This window comes from Sinohyriopsis cumingii, chromosome 17 (assembly GCF_028554795.1).
Source record: "Sinohyriopsis cumingii isolate HCF-2022 chromosome 17, ASM2855479v2, whole genome shotgun sequence".
Lineage (NCBI taxonomy): Eukaryota > Metazoa > Mollusca > Bivalvia > Unionida > Unionidae > Sinohyriopsis > Sinohyriopsis cumingii.
Genome location: NC_142977.1, coordinates 67,298,840 through 67,326,743, shown reverse-complemented (window position 1 = coordinate 67,326,743; position 27,904 = coordinate 67,298,840). Strand labels below are relative to the sequence as shown.

At 35.4% G+C, this 27,904-nt stretch overlaps 1 protein-coding gene across 1 annotated transcript in view; it reads right to left on the bottom strand.

Moving 5' to 3' along the window:
* LOC149779152 (neuronal calcium sensor 1-like) overlaps nucleotides 1–27,904 on the bottom strand; it is a 161,085-nt gene that overhangs the window by 114,182 nt on the left and 18,999 nt on the right. The window lies entirely within an intron of this gene.

Sequence of the window (27,904 nt, the reverse complement as noted above, 5' to 3'; positions counted from 1 at the left end):
GATGAAACAATAGCTTTGCTTGCCAAGTGAACACTTGGATGAACTAATAGTTGTTTTGTTAGTCATGCAAATACTCGGTGAAGGAATAATAGCTTTGTTAGCGTAGTGAACACCTGGGTAGGGGAATAATTGTTTTGTTAGCGAAGTGAAAACTTAGGTGAAGGAATAATACAATCTTTCATGTGAATTGGTGTAGGATAGGAAAACTCTCATCCCGATATTAGGAGTTTCTATCGAACACCAATACATAATGAATGATTAATTTTCAAAAATACGTCTTAACAAAAAGTGAATGTTGAAGAAATATGGCGCATTTGACTTCTGGTGCTACTTTCAAACAACAAAATATCCATTATAAAAAGATATCTTTACTCTGTAGAAGTAAATAAAAATAAATGACTTTTAGAAAAATACCAGCTTTCAAGGACAAGGTAATGCCAATGTACAGCGTCCCAAATGTTAACTGGAGGTAACTAGCAATATAATTCTAACAAGGTCAAAAAATGAAATCTACGTTTACTACTAAGATTAAAAGAGACAGGCAAACTTAATGATACTGACCTTAATTCATATGTTACCTATCAGTGACTCCCCTTGGACAAACAAGTACGAAAATAAGATGTTTTAAACAAGAAAAATTACAACAACGGCATTTTATTTACAACTGGACTGCAGAAGATGTTCGTGTAAGGATGTCGAGCAATATAAAACGCCCTGTTTGTGGGACACTAACTTCAACCGCAGCACGTTTCAAGGCGAAAATGAAAGTAATTATTGAAATCCTTATTATTGTTAAATAATGCTCAAGTAACTACGGTAAGTAAGCTTGTGTGCAATATGCTTTAAGCAGAAGGCCGTGTTATGAAAGGCAACCGTCGCGTGATGACTAGGAGAGATATCCACGACCGGTGTTCTAAATAGGAAAACAACCTCATGCACATATTTTTATGTGATAGATACTCATCACTTAGGTTATGATGTCGTATGACAATATATGCCTCAGTGTCATAACGGTACACAGATCGTGATGCGCATAATATACAAATGTTTGGCTGCGTTATGAAGCTTTCCTGAAAGAGCCAGAAGAAGCGTGTTTGATAACAATAACATGTCTCTCTGTCGTTTAGGTATGACATTAAAGAAAACACGGCTGGAAGTCTGGCATATATCGCTTAAGTCACAGTGTAAATGATTCGTGAACACGAACAATGAATTGTATTCTTAATTGAATGTATTAAGCGTGACGAGAAAGGACCAAACAATACGACGAAAGCTGCTAAGTGTAAGAATTCACGGCAATATATTTCACTATTAACGTTTCAATAACACCAGTAGTTTGACCTGGAATCGAATATAAAGCTTTGTCAGCTCCAGCTTTCTATTGATTTTCGGATCTTTTTCTATCAGAGATTTATATTAATTCCTTCCAGTATGTAATCATGCTATGTCTCTATTATAGCCCATATACGAAAGCTATGAATTACATACTGAAATATATTAAATTAGTAATTTCGCCCATTCACGCATGAAGTTTTGCAGCAGAACCTACCGGCATCCAGTGATTTCCCGTTAAATGAAGTAAAGCGATCTTGCAACTAAACATGAGAAATACGGTCTCGGGAGACATTCTTAACAGCAAAGCCTAACTGGCTTGGTTTTCGATTGCTTTAATGTATGCTTGTTCAGCTTCCTTGACAAAACTCATTAACTTCAGTTATAATTAGCATTTAACATTTTTTTCCTCCAAAAGATTGCATTCATGCGATACGAAATTTATTAACACGTTCCCAATTCCTTAAGTAAAAGGCAAACGCCTTTTTAATAAAAAAGCAGCCCCATTTTTCACTTTTCGATTAAATTTTAAACTGTGAATTGTGTGAATTGTCAAGTTGAGGTGATTATGGAGCGGGTCTGGAAGTTTGTATAAAATGAACGACTTCCAATATGCACTGAGAATATTAGACACAATTTGTGAGAATTATATGTACGAGCTAGAAGTATGCAAAACAGATCAACACATCCCAAATATTTAACTCTCAAATATATATCAATTTCAATAACATGGCAACGTGCTTGATGGAGTCACTGAACTATAGTATGTACACTTTTTATGTTTAATTGCACTGGAAGGATAAATCAAGTCTTGTCTCAAAAGCATATTTGAATGCCAAGATTTTTCCATCAGTATTTCAGGTTCCAAATTAAGATATAAGTGGGGAGGAATATTTGAGGCTGAAGAAATACTACTATCAGAGAATTACGCAATGATTCGAAATGGCCGATAGCCCTAGTTCTTTTAGTTGAAGCGTGAAACCAAGAAGACGAGTAAAAAAAACAGATGATGATGATTACGAATGTGTGTGCTGAGACTGCAATGCATGGGAATCTTCTTTCTGAATTATGATTGAGAGATCACAAATGTTTTAGAAATGTGCAGGAAAATGGATACATAAGGTAAATTTAACCATGAAATACCAGGAATTTTATAAAATAGGGAAACTTGAAACAAATTAGCTCCTTGTAAGTCAACATTATGTTTCTAATAGATCAAAACAATTGTATCACAAGTATGTCATCGCAAAGGCAATGTAACTGGGTGTGCACGAAGGAAAGGATACATAATGGAAACAAATTATTGCTGGACCACTGAAGACAATCCTGATGTGTGTGAATCCTTTTATACAGCTTTAAAACACACGCAGATACTAATTTGATAGGAAACCTAGAAATCGTCATGTCCTTTCAATGGAGTACGCACTTGTTGGCTTGATTGTACTGATTATAATGTATGCATTTTGACACTACATCAGCTTTGGCTGATATGCAGGGTATACATGCCAAGTTGTATGTCATTTCAAATTCAGACAGAAACTTTCAAAATGATAACTTAACGAACCTGCCATAATTCCGAACTGATAAAAAGGTAATACCTACTTATAGACCAACCTACAAATATTTCATTTCCCTCCGCCATGTCAAGATGATTTAAACTAACGTTTTCTTGTGCGCATAAGAGAACTGTTTTATACCCCTCTGGTCATGTTTTATTTCGAATGTATTAATTCAAACTGTCTCATCGCAATAACATTTCCTTTCAAAAAAAAAAAAAAGTTCCAGACTTTTGTCTTCTTCACTTTAACATAGCATACCCATAAATCATTCACTGAATTAGGGATGCTAATCGTCGAGTGTTTCAAGAACTCGTACGTGTACATTATCTCTACTGACACATATAGCTTCATTCTCTTTTCCGGCACATGTTGGCAGGATATGAAAATCTAATCTGCCGGAAGATAAGACATATTTGCGGATGAGCTTTTATATAGTTCCATTCTCCAGTGTTTTCCTTCCATATTCTGTGCACACAAACAAGGGATCGTTTCACTTTTCCTTTTCTCGCCAACCATATATATTTCTATTTTCCGAACACGGTTTACAGAAGATGAAATTTTGGATACTTGTGTTGCTTAGCAATTAGTGCATAAACAACATCAAGTAAATTGATGTACTCCTTGGGTAAAATAGCTGTATCCATTTGAGGAAATGCTTGGGATATTTATGTCGAAGAGCTAGAAAAAAATGAATTTCCTTTAGACCGGTCTTATACAAATTTATCCACGTAGTTCAAGATCTAGTCAGTTTCGAATGTAAGTACTCGTCAGGGCTGCACACTATACATACTCATCAAAACCTTTCGACAATTTAATTAATCGCTGGATATTCAAGTACTTTATCTTTCCACTACTTTTATATAACCATAGGAAATTATCATTTAGGTTTCATCTTTTGAAAGAAAGACAGCAAAGATTACGTTAAATATATAGAATACGATCATCTCGCACGTGAAGAACATTTCATGACCAGTGTGTTGGTACATACAAGGTAGACAAGAAATAAATTTAAAATGACCAAGCAGACCTACACGGAATAGATAAACGACTGCTATTAAAATCTGGATTTCTGTTCACTGTGAGATGGTTGAACAAACGTGCTGGTAGGATAATTGCTTTTGATCCATTAAGAAATAATTATGTAAAAATTGTATTCCCTTAAATGTTGACCTAGTGGATATTGTATCTTTTGGATACTGTATAAAGATGAATCCTCTTGAAAATATACCTACTAAATGGTGTTAGCGTTTGGATAATGTTAAAGATATATTCGTTTCAATGTTGGCCTAGCAGATGATGTAGCTTTTTGGGTACTATATAAAGATTTACACTCGTGAATGTTGACCTAGTGAATGGTGTACTGTGTAGATACAGTATATAGGTATATCCGCTTGAATGTGGTTCAATGGTTGAGGTAACGTTTTAGATACTGTTTAAAGATCCACTTGAATGTTGTCTTAATGGATAATGTAGATTTTGGAAACTGTATAAAATATATCCACTGAACATTTTACCTATTGTATGTCGTAGCTTTTGAATTCTGTATAACGATGTATCCACTTAAATGCTGTCTTTGTTCAGAGTGTGGATACTAGATAATGATGTACCTATTGCACGTTCACCTAGTAGGTGGTGTATGACCTAGTAGGTGGTGTATGACCTAGTATATAGTGTATCATTTAGATACTGTATAATCCAGCTTTAAAAAGCACTGCAAATTCAATTATTTCTTATCTATCAGGATTGGGTGTAACTTGCTATGGCAACTGTCGATAAACAACACTAAACATAATTGTAAATGCATCAAACACCATTGTGTCAATATTATCTTCCAATGCTATAGAAGACAAAATGTCAAAATAAGGTAATTGAAGTGATCTACGTGAGTAGTGGTGTTCAGACTGAAATGTTTAAATTATCAACTTTGCCTCCCTATAACGTTCTATACCTCAAACTGACGACTCATGGGAAGCATCGCTACCAAATATTCACACTAGCCATAAAGTTCACATTCAAGAAGAATTCTTTATATTTATCACATTATCCTCCCAAACTAATTACCTAAACAGTTATTTTCTTTGACATTGATAGGTACAGCAGTAAGTTGCAAATGGTCCTTCAGCACTTAATGTATCTGATCGAATGAAAGAGTAATATCGTGCTGGGTTTCAACGAAGAAATCTTACCGATTTGACAATTTGTTCTGAAAAGTGATTAAACAAACATTAAAAGTTCATGTGATATTTTAAAGACGAATTGTAACATATGGTTCCAGTTCAAAAGACTTACTTAGGACACTTAGGCTGTTCCCAAAAATGTGTTAGGATAATGACTTCTGGCAGCTTGTGTGTGCTATTAGTGATTTGACGCCAGCCTTTAATTACTAAATATGCATCAGAGAAGAATATTTCATAGACACCAATTTTGCTTCTAATGGAATACAATCCAGGGTTTCGCCTGGAATTCCGCTTAAAAACTATTGTTGTAATTTTGTATTGAATTCTTGAATTTGAAACTTGGCATCTAATACGGAAGCTAAACCGGAAAAATGTTATGAAATATGTCTTGATGTGAATGATTAAGAATAAAAACTAAATTTGTTACGGAATATCGGGTCTGTCTTATAGTAAATGTAACACAAATGTACAGAACGTGTGAGACTTTCCACTTGAAAGCATTAGTTACTATGTTTACACCAGTACCTCTTCGAAAAAAGCCACTGGCAAATAACGAATGAATGTGACAAAAATGTGTGTATACATCGGTATCAAATGAACCACCTGTATCCAAATCTGATTGGGTAGCCGAGTGGTCCCTTATACATATCACTGACATCTCGAACTCTGTCAACAAACAACAACAACAATTTGATTGAGCAAGATTCTCCATGGGCATTTTGTAAAATCAGCCGTTAATCTCAGACAAATGCGTAGTCTAATAGTAACCGGAATCGGTGACATGATGTTTGTTGAAAAACAATCTAAATTGGTCATCACGTAGTTCTGCATTTTAAAGAGAGGAAAATATCTTAGCTCTATGCATGACCAGTATTCCAGCCTAGGCCACAGATGGCCATCTCGTCTTTAACGAGGCTTTTAGCGCCCATATCGCTCACATCGATTCAGAGGACTCAATATCACACCGGCTTTCTGACTTTAGAAGAATACAATTTGCATGGGCAGTCTCGTTCCATTGAAACCTAAATAATCTTTCAAACTCCGAAAATAAGTGCCGCGATGATGAGACCTATGAGTACTAAATGAAGTAGGCATAAAAATGTGTACTTGACCTACAAGAAAAAACATTTCAAAATACGCACGAAAACATCACAGAATATAGAATCCCAAAATGTATGTCTTTTCATAATTATTTGTAGATCAATGGGGAAAAACTCCAGCAATTGTATACATTTACAAAGACACAAAGAAACCAAGATAAAATGTAACAAGAGAAAACATTATGACATATATAAAATATATTCACGCCCGTCTCCTTGTTTCACTGTATGTGAAATCTTCATGCTTATGGAGAAAAATAAAATAACTTAAACTGGAGATTAATAAAACTTGCGTCTTTATTTTCTTAGGAATCAATTACCTTCACAGATTGCAGTGATAGTTTTTAATCTTTATACAGATGATTGTTCCAATCACGGACTTGCATTAATGGAGACTTCAGTCTTCTGACATAGGAAAGGTCCAATTTTTTTACAAGGCAACAATAACTTCAGCATCACTGCCTACATGGCCATCAATGGCTTCCAATTAAGAATGTGTCTGACAGCTCGAGAGAAATTATCCTTTCCCGCAACTTCTACGCAGTGTATACTCACAGCGTCTACTCGCAGTGTATGCTCACTGTGCATATAAACTTTGAATACTCGTGGCTTTTATTCATTGTGTATAATCACAGTGCATGCTTACAGTGCATTCACACATATACAAATATTCATTTAATATCTGAGCGAATTATGTTCAAAGTTGGCTTCCTCTACAGGTCTTTGCTTCGCGACATATACCTTTTTGGTGTGAATGACTTGTCTATAAACTGGAATGAAGTTCGTGCACCATGCAATATATATATATATATATATATATATATATATATATATATATATATATATATATATATATATATATATATATATTGACAACAAAAGCCTAGCCTCGCCTACTGTATCATTGATATGAAACCATCACTATTGATTCCTGAAACCACCTTTAATGAATGACTTTCATTAGAGCCTACGTCGATTACATCTCCATCATTAAGCTTCGCGTATTGATGAGAGGCCGAAGGATAACTGACAAGCCTAGAAAATATATAATACTATACTTTTCTTTTATTTCCAATATAAACCTCAGCGTAGAGAGCAATTACAAAATGCGATCGCTCTGGAGTCAAACCCTTTGGAATCTCCTTAGAAATATGTGGTATTGTAGTTATCTCGGGAATCAAACATGTCAATATTCACGCGTATAATTTTTCAAAAATAACAATAAGTCATATGTATGTTTAAATATAAAATGCGATAGGTTTCTTCTAATCCTGGTCAAGATGATCCGATTCAAGATGTACATTGCTTTAAGTATTCGTAATAGACCCATACAATTATCGATTATCAATTCACAAAGCCAATCACCTGTCTTAGGTCACTCCGGATGTGAATATGATACGTCAATGTTATGCCGTAAATGAGCTTCTTTCGGGAGCCGTGATTACCTCCAGTTGCTCACGACAGAACAGTTTAGTGAAGCTGGAAAATAATCTTGGCAACAAAACTGAAACGTGAGAATCTATCCCTATTTTATAACAACGGAAGATACTACCACAATAATGTATTATCTCCTAAAATAACATGGGAATTATTTTCCTATATACATCATATGATCTCTTTGGTTTTTTCAGATTAGTGGGTCAAGTACATGTACTGAAAATGTGCAGCTCACCATCTTTAGCAAAGTAATTTCTCGTTCTTGTTTTCACTGATGAAAACTAGTAAATTCTGGATTTAGTCTGCCAATTGTTGAAGCTTGAGAAGAACCGGTAACCATTCTAATTACACACGCTCCGAAACTGGAAGCCCTTTGTATCTGTCCTCTGCAAGTGATAATTATGCTCACCTGATTTATTGCCTGGCAGAAACTACATTTATGGTGAAAGGACATTGATTATATAATATTCGATATGCTGCTTCTGGTAAAAATGTTTAATTATAGGCAATTTCGAAAGACAGCTCAGTTATCGCAAATCTAACTGTCTTTTGTACCTCGAAAACTAGCTTGGTCAAGGTTACACGATCAATAGACTAATAATGGTACTGTCTGTATAAGTTAAATCACGGAATCAAAATAACCTTGAACATAACTTCATATCAACCCCTGATGCAGCGGGAAATTTCGTCTTCATAAGTTATAGCGTTTATATCTTGGCAAAGACACGTACTAAAAATGGCTTATTACAAAAGGGATCGACAATTCAAGTGATGGCACGAAGACAGATAGTGCCCCAGTACCATGTTTAAGTGTTTTGGCAACCGTCAGGATGCTGCCGGTAACCTATAAAGCTTAAGCATTACTTTCTACATACACAGTCACTTAGGAAGATGATAACTGGCCTCTTTATGGATCATTGTTGTGCTAATATTTCCCCTGCTTGAACATAAAGCTTCTTGCCATCCACTCCTGCAACCAGGGACCTGTGCCAGGGGATTCATTAGTCTCTCCCCACTGCGCTGAACTTTCTATAACTAATCCACCCTTTCTTCTCTCATTGCATACCTAAGCCGTTTCCACCATCTTTATGACACCGTTGATGTCATAGTAAATAATCCTTTTCTTTCGTATAGTACGTAATTTATAATCTTTCTGAGGTAAAAAAAAAAGTGTGTGTTACCTTTTGAAGAGCGTTCTTATGGAGGTTGGATTTTGTTATCGAAGTTAATATGTAGTTTCAATGATGCCTCAAAAGATCATTAAGCCTCCGCTTATTATTCTAGTAAGAGATGGGATGACTTGCTTGTGATAAAATATTCCCTGTGATCCAGTACGACTAGAATCATTCGAGAAAAAAAAAAGAGAATAGGAACGATCTTATATGAAGTGTCAACATATGCATGTTTATGAACTATATGATGAATTCTGTCTCTTAACACGTTGAATTTATCCAAGTACTTTAGTCATACGTATGTATGAGCACATTATTTCTTTATTTAATCTAAAAGCGATGTTTTTAACGGATATTTTTGTAGGGGGTGTTTCTCAATACATTTCATAAATGAGTCGACCTGATGAAAGATTCCACACAATATGTTGTTTACTTTGATACGTTAATTTTCGCCAGCGTAGTCCTCATAGCTGAAAAAAGCGTACAATGAGGACTAGGTGGTATATAGTTAGGAATAGGTAATATATAGTGGAATATAGTTAGGAATAGGTAATATATAGTGGAATATAGTTAGGAATAGGTAATATATAGTGGAATATAGTTAGGAATAGGTAATATATAGTGGAATATAGTTAGGAATTGGTTGTATATAGTTATGCTAAGTAGAGTATAGTTAGGCCTTGATAATATATAGGTAGCATATAGTTAAGCGTAGTTTGTATATTGCTAGACCTAGGTAGTATATAGTTGGGCGTAGGTAATGAAAAGTTTATATATATATATATATATATATATATATATATATATATATATATATATATATATATATATATATATATATATATAGGCCTAGGTAGGATATAGATAGGCCTAAATAGTTTATAGTTAGGACTCTGCAATGCATAGTTAGTATCTAGCTGGACCTAAGTCGTATGCAGATAGGGCTAGGTAGTTTATAGTTAGGACTCTGTATTGCATAGTTAGTATCTAGCTGGGCCTAAGCCGTATGCAGATAGGCCTAGGCAGTTTATAGTTAGGACTCTGTATTGCATAGTTAGTATCTAGCTGGGCCTAAGCCGTATGCAGATAGGCCTAGGCAGTTTATAGTTAGGACTCTGTATTGCATAGTTAGTATCTAGCTGGGCCTAAGCCGTATGCAGATAGGCCTAGGCAGTTTATAGTTAGGACTCTGTATTGCATAGTTAGTATAATGCTGGGCCTAAGCAGTATGCAGATAGGCCTAGGCAGTTTATAGTTAGGACTCTGTATTGCATATTTAGTATCGAGCTGGGCCTAAGTCGTATACAGATAGGCCTAGGTAGTTTATAGTTAGGACTCTGTAATGCATAGTTAGTATCGAGCTGGGCCTAAGTCTTATACAGATAGGCCTAGAGAGCTTATAGTTAAGCCTAGGTTTCATATAGCTAGGCATAGGCAGCATATTGCGCCTAAGTAGTATACAGTTAGATCTAGGTTGTATTTAGGTAGGCGTAGGTAGTATTTAGATAAGCCTAAGTAGTACGTAGTTAGGCCTAGGTTGTATATAATCAGTCGTATATACTTTTTGTTTGCTGTGCATTGTAAATAACGATAATAAATTAGCAGTGTTGGAGATATTAAATAATTCAGTGAAAATCGAATGAAAGAAAGAGAACGGATAGAAAAAACAAACAGAAAATGGTTTCAGCTTTTTCTCAGAACTCGATTGTACGTAATAATAATTCATAAAATATTTAGCACATTTGTGTATGTACAAGATGAAAGATAGGAAGAAAAAATACTAACACTGATATAATAAAATAACCAACAAAAGTTGCGGTTGCCTTTTGGGGATTGTTGTTGTTGTTGTTGTTGTGGGGTTTAACGCCATTTTTCAGCACGATAGGCTATACATGGCGGCCAGTATTAATGGTGGAGGAAGAACCCGGAAAACCCCGGAAAGAACCACCGACCCACGAGAAGCTACTGGCAAGTTTTCTCACATGCCCACATTGGCTGAATCTTAGACTCGAACCGCCGCAGACAGAGGTGAGATGGCAGTAATCCGTAACGAAGAGCGCTTTAGACCACTCGGCCACGCCTTTTGGGGAAGAACTTATATTTTGGTCGCAATCTTGAATTGAAGGTCATGACGAATTTTGCACATTCGCAGATGCATAACATACCGGAATGATAAGAAAGAAAACATGTAAACGCAAATAGAAATTAGATATGCCTGACTTTGTGCATCATAGCCCATAACAATGCAGGCATTAGCATCGCATTCTTTATTCATCTTCAAAACAGTTTTCGAATCAATTAATAAAAACTAGTTTACTAATTTAATTTGAGATATTTTGTCTGAATCAATTAGCATGATAAGAGAAAAACTACAACGAGTACTCCGAACAGAAAGACATTTTTCTAACTCACGAATATCATTACAGCTTGGGGTTTTACCATACACAAATTTTTTAGTTTATGCTCAGTGAAATCTAAATCCTGACGGACAATTCATTGCATCGATGCCATTTTAGCCACCAAGAGTTTCTAATTAAATGTTTCTCTGACAGCTCATCCAAGATGATTCTTATCTGATACTAATTGCGCACTACATAATCCACGTGTCAAGCCAGGAAATGCAACATCATTGTTAACCGTAATTACTAACTCATAAAACCGATTAGCCAATCACAGCAAGACATCAATCAGTTCTGCAGGAAATGACGTTACCGTAATTTGCAAGCAGGTTAGAATTCAGCAGGCGTTACTATTACTGAACTCGTATGTATATCATATTATGTATATTTAATTTAATTGTTTGTTGGTTATGTTTAATTTTTTATCCCATTGCATGCTATTGTAAATGACATTGTTTACTGGATTTGACATTGTTTAGAATCAAAACATTGTATCTAGTTGCTGACGTTCTTTCAAAATCAGTGACAGTTTTGGTAAACAACCTTTTAATCTTTCTCAGAGTAAGAATCATTAAGTTGAGTCAAGGTCATACCTGGACGACGTGACAAGTATCATGTGTCAATTGGTAAACATTTTCTTTTTTTCTTCTGCAGAAGAATGAACATTTTACCCTCATCTAAAAATCTGTGTTGCTTCTTAATTAGGTGTATAACTGATGTTCTCATAAATGTTTGTCAGACGGGCTTAACAAAAATTGACACGTTAAGTTGCATTATATTGTGACCAGTGTGAGCAAATTTTTATTTTCTTTAAATTATTGAATTCAAGTGTTTGTTTTCTCTGAAAATATAAAAGTAGTCTGATTTAATTCTTGGACAAAGTCATTCACTGTAATTTATGCGGAATACAAAACTGGAATAATATTTTATGTGATTCTACAAGAGACTGTTGACACATCAGTACAACGCTGATTACTACGGACGTCATCGCCTTCCATCTTGAATTTCATCGGGAATTGAACTGAGATTCGCTTAGAACTTTTCATTAATAGGAATTTTGCATTTTAATTCTTGGATTACAATTTAGATTTAATTTTTAAAACCGTGAGTTTTTTTTCCTCATTTTTCTCTTTGTATTCTAGGAAAATAAATTATGTGTTAAATTTTATAATGCTTGTTGTGTTCACTCTTTTATGTTACTTATTTTAAGAGCATAGACTCGTAACACTAAGTACTGAAAACTATCAAATTTTCCTAGTTTGGTTCTACTGTTCTTGAGTAATATAAACTATCAAAGATTTACGTACATTTTTGCATTAGAAAATCTGGATTAAATTCACCAGAATAACAACTGGTCTACAGAATAATCTATAATAGATGGCAATAAATGCGATTTCACCATTTCGACATGAAATAGTTAGATGCTACTAAAACATAATTTTACGGACGTCATCATGTCTTGAAAACACGTCACAGTGAAGCATGAACCTGTTCGCATTTTATATCGATCCCACTAAACTATATCATCAGTGCATCAAACTGTCGGCAAGACAAATATATGGCAATAAATGCGATTTCATCTTTTCGACATGAATTAGTTAGATGCTTCTAAAACAGTTTTACGGACGTCATTATGTCTTGAAAACACGTCACAGTGAAGCATGAACCTGTTCACGTTTTATATCGATCCCACTAAACTATATCATCAGTGCATCAAACTGTCAGTAAAACTAAATTTTTAATATTTGATTTTTTTTCTTTCAAAGTGGATTGGGGGTACATTACGTCATAACGTAAATGGAACCCTGAGAGTACAGTGATCGTAAAAGCAACACACATAAAAAATATTATCACACGCGCCTAGAAACACAGATGTTCAAAGAAATCTGCATGATCTAGAAACTCGTGTTCGTTCAGAAGAAGAAGAAACGATGATGATGTTGATGATGAGGATGATGATGATGATGATGATTATATTCATACTAGTTGTGGCACCTAACCCTCAAACCTTAAATAAGAAAGTGAAAGTAGACAAAAATGTCAATTTTAAATCAAATGGGTTTTAGTGAAATATATTAAATAACGTGGTCTGAATATTTTCTAATGTTTAAAAATATCACTATGTCAAGAGTAAACGTTACTCGTCAGAAAAGAAAATTAGACTACAATTTGTGCTAAATTATACAAAGCGATCTCAGTCGCTCAGATGTTGATACTATCTGGTCATTGAGATTGTAGAATTTATAAAACCAGGAGAAAATCCCACTGTTCACACCTGACCCCTTGCATTAGCATAGGGTGTGATAATGGCTATTGAGTTGAATAGAATCAAGTAAGTTTACATTTAAATTGCAAATCATCTAATCCATACCGCATAATTTCCTTCACAGCAACTGATCGATATTAACAAAATATTTGCTTGCTAAAGAAAAAAATGGCCCTGGCCAAAACATTTAAAGAATGGTGAATTTTTAAAACTGGCAATGCAATTCGAACAATGAGATAGGACTAGTCACAAGTTTGGATAGACGCAAGGCCGTTTCCCTAGAGATATACAGGCACATTATCTCTATATTAAACCTTGAGGTCTGAAATCTAACTTGTTTGTGACAATTTTTAATACACCATACAATTCAGGACTCAAGATGCTTTTTTATAAAGGGTTTTATTTACAATCTAAACCATATTTGAACATCATCGTAATTAAACCTTTCTCTTGAATGTGTGATTTCTGAACAAAACTCTATCGTAACAAATGAACCTACGGTTAAAATACGTTGTACTGAAGAACAAAGAAACAAGATGTAGTTATCGGTTGTTTTAAGTGCTTGAGAGGTAAAGGTGACGGATACTTCAAAATGAGAATTTGAAAAAGTAACAAAAGTGTTTTGTCTAAAGAAACTAAGATATTCAGCTTTATAAATGAGAGAGAGAAAAATAGAGAGAGAGAGAGATAATTGGCTGTAACAATTTTTTAGTCATATCGATGCGATGTATGCAATGTGGCAGATTATAGTGGCATCTACTACTACGGCATTACGCCGCAGGCATGTAGCATCATGTCCCTTCCAATCCCATTATCCTGACACCAGGCCGACCAGTCCAAACGCTAGCCTCTTGATGCTGAGCGTCAAGCGATGCAGATGCAAGTATCATTTTCCGTTTTTGTAAGTCTTAGGTATGACTCGGCCGAGGGTTTGAACCCGCTACCTCCGAGGTGTCCGCTCTAACCACTTCTAACCACTTTGGCCAGGGGAGCGGAGAGAGAGAGAGAGAGAGAGAGAGAGAGAGAGAGAGAGAGATCATTTAGCAGGATATCATCATCATCTCCATTCTTTACAGCATTTCTTAAATTGTATATTATTCAACTGATTTGTTGAGTAACTGTATTATTAGTCACAAGTCAATGATGTGAGTTAAGTTGGGCCACTTTGGTCTAGCAATCGACACAAGATACAGTAATAAATCTATAGTACTGGCTATTTGTATCGTTACAAGCCAGTGGTCTTTACTTGACCGAGCAGTGTCAAACCCTGGCGCGGTTCCCTGTAGAAGTCATAAGTTTACCCCAAATTTCCAAAGACTTCCATACAACTTCAGTTGTAAATTGGAAAGTCGTACGTGTCCGTATACACATAAATGTTACTATAACCAATGGAAGACCACCGATTTCTCAGTATTGATTCCATTGTGTAATTTACCGGTTTCCTGCCGTAAATAATGTCACTTCAGTCACACCACCAATGTACAAACCTAGATTTGAGTAGGGACTTCTTTATTCCAGGGACATCCATTCGGTTTGGACCTGAATTCACTAATAGTGAACCATGGCATCATGGAAGCTCACTAACTCTTTACTCCGTGACGTTAGCTCCTAGTAATTGGCTAATTAGTTCGGGCAAAGGAATATTTCAGTAATCACATAAAAATAAAAGAATTCCTTAACACGGGGCGCTATAACCAAATGCGCATACTCCAAATTTATTACAGTGTTCACACCTCCACTTTAGAGATTTATTAGGCTTTAGTGATTAGTTGTTTGATTATGGGAAGTCGGTTTGGAGGAACTATTTCTCAGGCGGAGTAATTAGCCAATTATATGGACAAAAGCTACTGAGTGCAGTATTGAGGTTTCTTGATGGCAAGGTTAGGTTCGTAGTAGAGTTCATTTTAGAGCTGGATAAATGGGCCCTGAACCAATTGGTTCCTATTCAAATCTAAAGGTGTTGATTGTGTGTGTCCATGTGAAATATTTGTGACAGTGACTGATCGTTCTGTTTACAATGGAATAATTGAGAATGGGTTATTCCATTACTTCGAGACGGCTTTTATTGTTTGTATTATGGTACATATGGTACAAAGTCACATGCAGAATGAGGGTATAAATCTTGGTTCGACCGACCGAAGGATAGAGTAGGACAATAGTTCCATGCATTTAGTGTTTGACTAGTGATTTGTATTTTATGGTATTTCAGTACTGACAATTGTTATCGAGAAGTCCTTGGAAATAAAGACAAAACAAGGGACTTAAGTCAATGCCACGCGAGTGTTTGATTCGCTCGGGAAAGAGACATTTTTCGTATCACAATAACATATCCGGTGTCAAAATGCGTTTAACAATTTTTAATTGACCTGAGAACATAAATACCATTTTTACTGCCAGTTCCAAGAGATTTCATTGCTGCAATTGATATCTTCATCATAAACTTTGTATATTCCTTCCAAAACGTAACAATTCGCTCAACTTATTAACTGCGGTTTGATTCCCTTTTAAGAATAATTATACAAAAGGAGACAAATCATGCAACTGTGTCCTCAAGTATGGTAGGCCAAATGTTGAACACTAATAAATCAAGCATAAAGTACATAACATGGAAAAGTATATTAAAGAACAATATATGCATAATAATGATACTTAATTGTTTTGAAAAGGAAGATCCCACAAAATCACTACTGAAAGAGACAAAGCTATCAAATTTTAATTCGCCACTCATTGTGACAGGTAATAATCTTTCTTATTTCACTCATACGAAAATGAAAAGGCCAGTCTATTAATGACTATTTTACTTCCATTCTAACTATTGATGATAACAATGTTTCCCTCAGTTTCTTTCAAAGAAGAGATGGCTTTATGCACTGAATGTAATTGCAATCACTGGAAAGGAAATGAAAGATATTATTAAATCCATTCCGGTCAATAAAGCCACCGTGCTTGATGACCTAAGTCACATAAAGCTTTAAGGCGCTAAAGAAACGACATTGTATTTATCGTTGATGGAAAACGTATGTCCTGATAAATGGAAATTATTGCATTTCTTCACATTCCCGAACAGATGATTTACACGAAATTTCCAATTATTGACACTTATCTCTGTTTCGAAATGTCGAAATATTTTTAAATGAAAAATGCATTCAAGCAATTTGAATTATGTTTATTAACATAATGTAATTACAAGTATGAATCAGGTTTCCCTCCCGGTCACTTCACTACGTTGTTATTAAACTGTATCAGTATATATAAATCAATGGAACATTCTCAACAATCTCAGGGTGGCATTTTGGGATTTATCAAAAGCTTGTCGACATGTTTATTGCATGAACTGAACGAATATGGTACCTCGGGTAATCTGATGAAACGGTTAGAAAACCATATAAGTAATAGAAAACAAAAGGTCTGTTTGCATGATAGTCATTCACAAGAAAAGATTATAAACGAGGTGTCAGAAAAGCCATACTCGTGACAGTCTTGTTTCTAATCAAGGTAAATGATATTGCCGATAATATGATCATCCCAACCATCTATGTAGATGATTTTTCTGTGCATCATTTTGTACTGAAACAGAACTACTCATGAATAATGATCAATTGAAACTGCATGAATGGTCCAAAGAATAGTCCGTAAAGTTTAAACAAAAAGGGGGTGGGGAGAGCAATATTTTTATGAAGGAGGAAGTAGTAAATACGCTTGAAGTTATTGTTTTTAAAATTCTTATCTTCTGTTCCACGATTATCGACGTCATTTTTATTACTAATTTCATCAAATATCAAAAGGAAGTCATTTCGGTAGCTTTATAATAAATAGCATCACTTACGATAGTCAGTCTTCGTGAACTAAAACACAACCCCAGCAGGCAATTGTTATCAAAACTATAAAACTTACATCAGTTCGATTTTGGAATATGTATGTGTAGTCTGAGATGGATGTTCGTTAATAGATTCAGAAGCACATATTACAACTTCAGGTTGAAGCTTCAAGAATAGTTACAGGACTTAGATTATACTAATAAGAGACATCTCTATTCTGAAACATAGTAGGAAAGTTTGCAATCTAGGCGAAAGAGATAAAATTAATAACATTGTAAACAAAATAATAAAGAAACCAAATTAGCTCACTCAATTACTCCCTCTTCACGTCTCAGATCTAACAAACTATAACCTTCGATGTTCAAATAATATAGTCCCTTGTAATTTATGGCTAAGGTTCTTCTAATCCTCTGTTATACCCACAACACTGGCCTTATGGAACAATATTGAATAGGATGACCTATGTAGCATGTCTTATATTGCTCTTAAAAAGTGTGTATGTCCTAATATCGAATCTAGTGAAATGCCTAGTTTTGGTCATCGAGCGTTAGATAATATATATATATATATATATATATATATATATATATATATATATATATATATATATATATATATATATATATATATATATATATATATATATATATATATATATACCCGATTGCGATATTAAATGTTCATCGTCACCACGTTTATGTTTTCAAAATAGTTGCCTCCGTAAACTCTGCAACATCTATTGGCCAAACAAGATCTCTGATGTAAACGTATATGAAAAGACGGGATGCAATAGCATTTTTCTGGAGATCATGATGCGTAGGATCGAATGGCATGGGCACGTAATACGGATGCCCCAAGAATGGATAGGTAATGTAGCCCTCAGATGGATACCAGCAGGTAAGCGTAAATGTGGAGGGCTAAAGATAACCCGACGAAGGACAGTGATGACCGACCTGGAAGTGATGAGACTTTCCTTGCACTAGGCACAAACTATTTCCCAAGACTGGCCTAGATGGCAGAAAATAGTTGCAGACGTGAAGAACGGGACTAATTAGCTAAGAATGTTAGGTTTGTTGGCATTCCTTTTGGTACCTGCCCTGGGAAAGAAACCACTTCTCATTTCTTCATGTTCTCTCTGAAGTATGGTTAGAAACGAACTGAGTTGATCAGAAAAATACTCTCATTGCCATATCTTGCTGTTCTAGCTTAGATTTGCCGCTTTGGAAAAAAGGATAATGAATGAATAATATAGAATTCTATAAAATGTACACAAATTGACAACTTATATCAGTGATACTGGAGGATTTCAATAATTTATTCAAATTTTGGATGCTCTTATGGTGCCTCCCCCCCCCTTTCTCAAATATTTTGTCATTATTATTCTTTGCTAGACTGTTGTCATCTTGAAATACATTGCAATATTTGTATCATGTAGGGAGAGGTCTAATAACGTTGTTAGATCTGGTTCCCAATCAAACTGTATCGTACTGTGACAATATAATACATTTAATTTAATCGAAACTACCTCTTCTTTAAGTGCACCCTCTCTAAATTGAGAATAGTTTTTTTTACTAAACTTTTGGAATTTCAGACACTTTTGTGAACATGCTGCGGAGTTCGCAATTTATGTCTATGTTTTCCTCGTGTTTTTTTTTTTTTTTGTTGTTGTTAGTCAGACTCAATTATTTGATTAATTTCATATCCAAGAGCATATTTCATTTTTCGTATATATATATATATTTAATTTGTATGGTGTCAGAAACCTCGGTCATTCATAAGTAAGAAAGACGATATTTCAACTTTGACGGGGGTATCGTGGCATGGAAGGATAGAACGTGGTGAAATCACCCTGAAACATTTCCTCTAGCTACATGTTGATGACAATCGTAAGAGTATCTGCCATTTTGTTTCAAGCCCAGGTAGGTGATTCTGAGTCTTGAGTTTGCAAAACTTAATGAACAGGAATATTAAATATAATATTGTGTACTTCATTATGGGCGTACAGTGTGTGTGTGTGTGTGTGTGTGTGTGTGATTTGGATTTTTAACGTACCTTTAACAATTTGTTAGTCATACCGCTACGATGTCTGCAGTGTGACAGTTTATAGTGATGTCTGGCACTGGTGCACCAGTCCTAACACAAACCTCTTAATGCTGAGTGCAAAGCGAGGCAACTGTTAGCACCATTTTTATATGTTTTTGGTATGACTCAGCTGGGGATCGAACCCACGACCTCCCGTATTCGATGCTGACGCTCTAACCACTAGGCCATCGGATCGGTTTCTGGGTTATACATATTTCGGCTGTATCAACAGTCTTACCCTGCTCAGTGGAGTCTTCATTAATGATCACGACATAAAAGGTCCCGATCGTATTTAATTATCTCAATTGGCCCTGTTAGGTATTTCGTTGCTACTGAAATACGCAAATAATCAGTACTTTGTGTGGGCAAAATTGGCCAAAATCACCAGTCTGGGACCGCCAGAGATGTTGATTTGTGATAAATGTTTTTATGTAGCCTTAAACGGAGTTTCTCGATTAACAAAAACAGCCCCAACAACTCCACTCCACCCCACCCCCCCCCCAAAAAAAACAACAAAACACCAAATGTGATTTGTCATGTGATTTAATTAGAGCTACAAAAATTTATCTTAAAAATATCGATCTTATTTTTTTTAACGTTTTCGAACTCAACGTTTGAGGAGAAAGTTATAAATTGCAAGAAAACTTAGCGTTTGTAAAAGTAAACTTATTTACTTAGTAAATAGATGATTACCTACTTAACGAACAATCTTGTTTATTTGTGTCTTTCGTCCTTCTTTTTTACAACAATGAAGATATGTGGCCTTAAATTGTAACAGGGACATACGTGCTGACAGTAGAGTTTTAAAACCTCTATCCATTTCGTGAATTTGTTCCCACTCTTCTTCTTGTGGCTACAAAGCTGATAAAAATAAATGAACTCTGCCCGACTGTACATTATTGATCGTTAGGACCGATTGTATCGTATTGATGTCAACTCTGCATTCGTTTGGTCCGATTATACAGTATTGATGCTAACTCCGTATTCGTTCGGCCCGATTGTACAGGATTGATGAGAGTTCCATATTCGTTCGGCTCTATTGCATAGTATTGATGCCAACTCCGTATTCATTCGGCCCGATTGTATAGTATTGATGCCAATTCCGTATTCGTTCGGCCCGATTGTATAGTATTGATGCCAACTCCGTATTAGTTCGGCCCGATTGTACAGTATTGATGCCAACTCCGTATTCGTTCGGCCCGATTGTATAGTATTGATGCCAACTCCGTATTCGTTCGGCCCGATTGTATAGTATTGCTGCCAACTCCGTATTCGTTCGACCCGAATGTATAGTATTGATGCCAACTCCGTATTCGTTCGGCCCGATTGTATAGTATTGCTGCCAACTCCGTATTCGTTCGGCCCAAATGTATAGTATTGATGCCAACTCCGTATTCGTTCGACCCGATTGTATAGTATTGATGCCAATTCCGTATTCGTTCGGCCCGATTGTATAGTATTGCTGCCAACTCCGTATTCGTTCGGCCCAAATGTATAGTATTGATGCCAACTCCGTATTCGTTCGGCCCAAATGTATAGTATTGATGCCAACTCCATGTTCGTTAAGGCCAATTGCATAGTGTTCGTTCGGAACCACTGTATAGTATTGATGCCAGCTCCGCGTTCGTTAAAGCCGATTGTATATTGTTCGTTCGGGCCGATTGTATAGTATCGATGCCAACTCCATGTTCGTTCAGAGAGTTTGTGTTTCTCTACGACTTGTATCCCTTGGTTGAACACCTTGTCTTCAGATTCAATGTTTTCAAACACCAGGTATAGAAAATGCCAGCCACTGATTGAAGTATGGACACATCATCAATAATAGTTTGCGGGAAATATACGAATAATTTCGAAAATTAAAATTACCAACTCATTCAAAACTGTGTTGATGTCATATTCATTGAACTTTTAGAATAAAGAGTTTACAAAGACCAGTATCAGGCATCTCTTGAAAGAAGATTTATGTTAGGCAGAGGCTACGTTTCTAGATAGGAAAATTAATCACGTGCCAAGAACTGGCTTATTGTTTTTCGGTCACTAATATCGCTGAAGCCAAGGTAGGGAAAGGGGTATCCACTGTAATGGCAATCAGTCAGAGTAACCTGTGTTCTTTCTTTTTATTTATTTCATTGCTGACAAAAAGTATAATCTGATTATAATATTAATTGGCATTAAATTATAGATTTTTTTTACATTATATAAATGATTATCCTTGAATAAATTAGGCAAACCTTTATATTCGTTGGAGCAGGATTTATTCCTTTTCTGGTTATCAGCAGCGATGACTACAACTGCGTGATTTAGTATCTAATAGAATATGCTGTCTTTGAGAGAATATAATGGTGCATTCGATCATTTAAGTCAAACATATTCCTACTTTTAAAATACCTTATTAACATTCGTGTAATAACATCGTTTCATTGTAATATTAATTGAATTGTATGAATTGAATCTTCTAATGACTTTAAATGGGTTGATTTTCAAAGTCAGTATTTTTCTTAAACCGATATATCAGGCTTTGATAATATAATTGTACCAATAATACCTCGAAATGCCATCCAGAGGCACCATATGTCTTCCAGTTATTGGACTGAGTGATTACCAAAGAATATTGTCTTTGGCTAAGAAATTTATGACACGGGAGCATATCTTCCAAGAATATTAATATTTCCGTGATACTGTACTTGACGTTTCAGTGGAAATCTAATATTTTAACTGAAACCATAAAACGAGCAGTAGTTAGATCGAAAGATGTCCAACAGGGATTATATAATCTGGGGAAAAGCATTTCTGTTCAAGGGGGGAACAGAATGGGGAACACCTTACCAGATATTATGGATACAGCATAAACATTTAATGATGCCCCCACCGTTTATAATGCGATATAGCTACTCTAAATTTATTCATATAATAAGTATTGTCAGAATCAATAGCCCATGCGGCTATTATTTTGTATTTAGAAAAGTCATTAACACTGGGGTGGGGGGTCTTGTCCATTAAAATAATAATTCCATTCAGGTTACATCAGACAAGGAAATCAACAATGCTTACGATAAATATACTGAACTAATATCCATTCTCACCACATTTTATATTTTGAAAAATGAAAACAGACTGGTTTCCTTCTATGTTCATATTAAAATGAAAACAGACTGGTTTCCTTCTATGTTCATATAAAAATGAAAACAGACTGGTTTCCTTCTATGTTCATATAAAAATGAAAATATATCAGAGTACTTTCGGATATTGAAGTCCTTTATAATCAACTCTTATATTGAAATACATACATCAGAATTTTATAAGTGACGGCAGAGAAAGGAATTAGAAGTGTAAACCTACTCCGGCTGTCTGCCATTCGTATTACTGGTAAGTTTGAGGTTAATTATGTAAATATACACCAGCTGTCTAACAATCGACTTGTAAGTTTGAGGTTAATCATAGAGTCAGTCAAGAATTAAACTATTACTATTGATAGTACGTTCCTGTCTTGCCTTTGTTGTTGTTGTTGTTGTGATGGGGTTTAACGCCATCCTTTAGCACTAGATAGGCTATACATGACGGCCAGTATTAATGGTGGAGGAAGAACCCGCAAAAACCCCGGAAAGAACCACCGACCCACGAGAAGCTACCGGCAAGCTGTCTCACACACCCACATTAGTCGAGCCCGAGACACGAACCCACGCAGACAGAAGTGAGATGGCAGTAGTCCATAACAGTGCGCGCTTTAGACCACTCGGTCACTCGGGGCCCACGGTCCTGTCTTGCCTTAAAGTACTAAATTCGAAATATCGAACCACTGTAATCCTCCATTTACTATATTGTAATGTCCTTCTTGCCGTGGAATCGGGCTCAGCTCAAGAGATTGGAGTATTATGCGCTGATGACTGATTGTCTGCGTGTGTGTTTGTTTACGTTCTTGCAAAATGTACAAGTATTTAGACGGAAGAACTGACAAAGATAAAAGTACAAATAAAGTAAACAGCAAGACCAGAAAACTTTTGTACAAGGTAATTTATAATTATAACATACACACGCGCGCGCACACACACAGACAGACAGACAGACAGACAGACAAGACAAGACAAGACAAGACAGACAGACAGACAGACAGACATACAGGCAGACAGGTAGGCAGGCATGCATACATATATATATATATATATATATATATATATATATATATATATATATATATATATATATATATATATATATATATTCATCATATTCAGAGTGTATGAATTACTCACTTAACCTGAAGCTTATTTTCTTTCTAAGTAAATTAGATGTTATTGAAAGACGCGTTATAATGATTTTGCCACGTTTCTGACCTGAAGGCACACGCAGACTGTCTGTGTTGCAAAACATGAACCCAGTCATAAAACCTTAATGCGCCAGATCTTTTGGCATGGATTGTAGCAAACAATACCATTATCTCCTGCTGCTTCAGAAATCAAGGATTTGAACACTGCTCTTGAGTTCTCTGAGACATGGTTATTTGAAAATATTTTCTAAGATTCCTTGATGAACGTCTGTACATTTTTTGAAACTGAATGTGTGTAAAACAGGCAAAAAGACTCTGGAACATCAGGATTATGAATTTAAATGAAATTGATTAATAGTTTGACCGCGCAAGACCTTTGAAAGACAAATAAAAGAGACTACAGGCATAGCGTGGACCGAGCTAAAGTTAACCTAACTGACCATTATATCCACCAGAGACACGCTAGCGTTGCGAGCTACATTGTTTAAATTCATGGTAATGTACTTATTTCCGCGTCATGTTAGCCATTACACAAAATGTAATACGTTTTTGTTTTGTTTGTTTGTGAGTACTTGTAATCAAGCTAGATATTTGTACTGGACACACACTCAGGAATAAAAAAGGAAGCTCTAAAAGCAAACAGCGCTTAAATACGATTACCGCTAAGTGAGGTAGACTTACAGTTGTTTACTATTTGCTTTTGGAGATATGCGATAATTGGTAACTGCTATCATATCCACGTCGTCTTACGTTGTCTTTAATACATCTTGACAACACGTTTTCCAATATCGCATGGCAATCAACTTATCAGGATGTTTTCCTCCATAATAGTATTATCATCGCGCAGAGTTGCTCGTGGTCAAATGACTCGCCGGAATTTCGCATATTCTATGTCTTTTGTTTTCAAAGGCCTTGCTCATATGGTCACAGACAGCTAATTATTTTATGAACTACGGAACCAGAATATGTGTTGTGGTATATTAACCAATGTATTTGGAAAAATGAACGTCGATGATTGCATGAAAATAATTACCGAAACAATGTAATACTATTTCAGAAGAATCCAGAATATTGGCATGTGTGTTCATTTCTAGGCTTGAATATGAAACCATTTTATTCTAGTGCTGTCGGCGCACGAATACTACTGGATGTAAACGGTGAAATCTCACCGGGCTAAGTTTTAAAGTGTGCATCTGAAATCACACCGGGCTGAGTTATTATAATGCAGCTACAAGGAAATAATTATTAAAAACGAGGTGCGCTTCACATCATTTTCATCGTTTGAAACGTTTCTTATTTTATCATCTGTTCATAATGCACGCGCGATTTGCTAATGTTACCATTAAAGTAAATAATTTGACCAAATATTTACATAATGGTCCAATGGAATTGAATTAGATGCCTATGCCCATATGTGTTGCATTTAGCGAGGCAGAACCCTTGCCACTAGGAGAACAAATCGTATTTTGTACGTAAAATTAACACAGTTATCGATCTAACACGTGGAATTTTGTTTTGTATAAATCTCGGTGACTTCACTTCAATTTTAGGAATATGGAGACGAGATGCTTCGATTGAATAATTAGAGAGAAAGTGAGGGATGTTAGTATTCTTTCCTATCATGAAATGTCGTAATCTACTTTCATGATCAATAATGGTGAAAGTAACCATGAAAGCTAGACTGAGAACAATTAGATCATGAATTTAATTAGAGCAAGACATGATATTATGTTCACCCATTTCCAGACTGGTTCCCATTTTTCCATACAATTAGTACTGTGTGTCCTATATCCACCTTGATTTTCTTGACAAACCTAGGAATAGTAGTTCAATGCTTAAGTTGTTGTTTTTGTAGGGTTTAACTCCATTTTGCAGCACAAGATAGGCTGTACATGGCTATATGGAAAGAACCACCGACCCACGAGACGCCTAATCTTTAGAAGCTCTAAGCGCTTTACAACATTAGACAACACCTATAAGATAAGAAACCTAATAATATTATTACAAAAACAAACAACACGAAATTAGAAAAACATTATAAAAAAAATTTAAAAAAATGCTGAGAATATTTCAGGTAGGAAACATTATTAGGTCTTTAAGTTTGTTCTTGCAGTCGAAATAAGTGAGTTTTGAGAGCCCTCTTGAATGTGATCACTGTGTCTTTGTGTCTTAAGTTCTGATGGCAATTCATTCTACGTTGCTGGGCCCTGGTATACAAAAGAACGCTGTCCATATGACTTTGTTTTCATAGTGGGAATAATGAGTATACGATTGTCAGAAGAGGAGCGTATATATACATACATACATATATATATATATATATATATATATATATATATATATATATATATATATATATATATATATATATATATATATATATATATGTATGTATGTATATGTATGTTTGATCATGAGCACTCAGAATTGTTTAAGTTATTGAATTTTTATTTCATAGTGTTTGCATGGAACTGAATTAGTACTACGAATCCTTCAGTAACAGTACTCATATAAAAGGGTTCCCCATTGTACATACAGTACTGATATAGATGGGTCTGCTCTTTCTCTAATATGATAATTTAGCTTGATTGGTCATTGAATATGGTGCTAATATTTAATTGGTCATTCAATATGGTGCTAATATTTGATTGGTCATTGAACATGGTGCTAATATTTGGGGATATGTAGCGTTTCCTGCATTGACCCAGTGAACAACAAAGCAATAGCTTTCTTTCAATGTATTGAAAAGTATATACAAAATGTACCAAGTACCGGTCAAGTTGCATGAATATGTCCAATTGTGAAAGCTTAATAATGTACAAGTGCTTACTGCATGAGACTAGAAAATACGCTGGAGTAAAGCTTCAGAGTCCAGACATTTGTTGCGACTAGTAAACATGCTTGAGTTAAGCGTTAATGAATGTATATTGGTCGACAGTAACAAATATGCTTGAGTCAAGCCTCACTGCACGTATATTGGTCGACAGTAACAAATATGATTGAGTCAAGCCCCATTGCACGTCTATTGGTTGAGAGTACTATATATGTTTGAGTCAAGCCCCATTGAGCGTATATTGTTCAGGTCTGAAAATATGTTTGAGTCAAGCCTCAGTGAGCGTATATTCGTTTATTCTTTGTCCGAAGCTGGAAATACCTGCAGGAATTCACGCTTAAAGTCTGAAAGTATCTGATAAAGTAATGTTTGAGATACATCTGATGAAAACAATAACAAGAAATCAACACGAGTCAAAAAATACCCAAGAAAACAACAAACACAACAAACAGAAATAGCTGTGTTACAATAATGTTTAATGTGACACACACTGGAACACATTAGCGTTTCCAATACGAACTTTCTTTTCATATGAATCCAAATTCGGTTTTGGGCGCGATTTCGGGTTATAAATATGCTATCATTTTCCGAGCCTTTGGAGAATAATTCATTTATAGACTCTGTGTCGCAAAAGTGTCAAGTGCTACTAATTATACATAGCGATGAGACGAAATACTAATTATACATAGCGATGAGACGAAATACTAATTATACACTGCGATGAGTCTAAATATAATTACATATTGCGATTAGACGAAATACTAATTACGCATTGCGATAAGATGAAATACTAATTATACACTGTGATGAGACGAAATACTAGTCATACACTGCGATGAGAAGAAATACTAATTATACACTGTGAGGAGAAGAAATACTAATTATACACTGTGAGGAGAAGAAATACTAATTATACACTATGAGGAGAAGAAATACTAATTATACACTGTGATGAAACGAAATATTAACTATACACTGTGATGAGACTAGGTATTAATTATACACTGCGATGAGACGAAATACTTGACATAAGCTTTATGCCTAAAGAACACGGAATCTGGTAGTTTGACGGGACCCCTTTTATTTGCTACTGATAATAAGTATACGTACTGTTATTATCATTTACCACATGAAGATAATCTATCACATCAAGATGGGAATTTCTAGAATAGGCATACTCTACTTAAGTTAAATCCTCCTTGGGCGGCAAAAGGCGACTTAATGCTCTTTCAAGTTCTTTCCGTGGTTCGTATGTGAAGAAGTGCACTCGTTCGGTCAAGGTCGTGTTACAATTCATCACCAAATACACACACACATATTATATTCGTGTATGTGCGTGATTTGGAATTTTAACATATCGCTAACAATTGTTGAGTCATATCGCTACGATGTCTGCAGTGTCACCGCTTATAATAATGCCTAGCACTTGAGCATCATGCCGCAGTCATGTAGTATCACGTCCTAC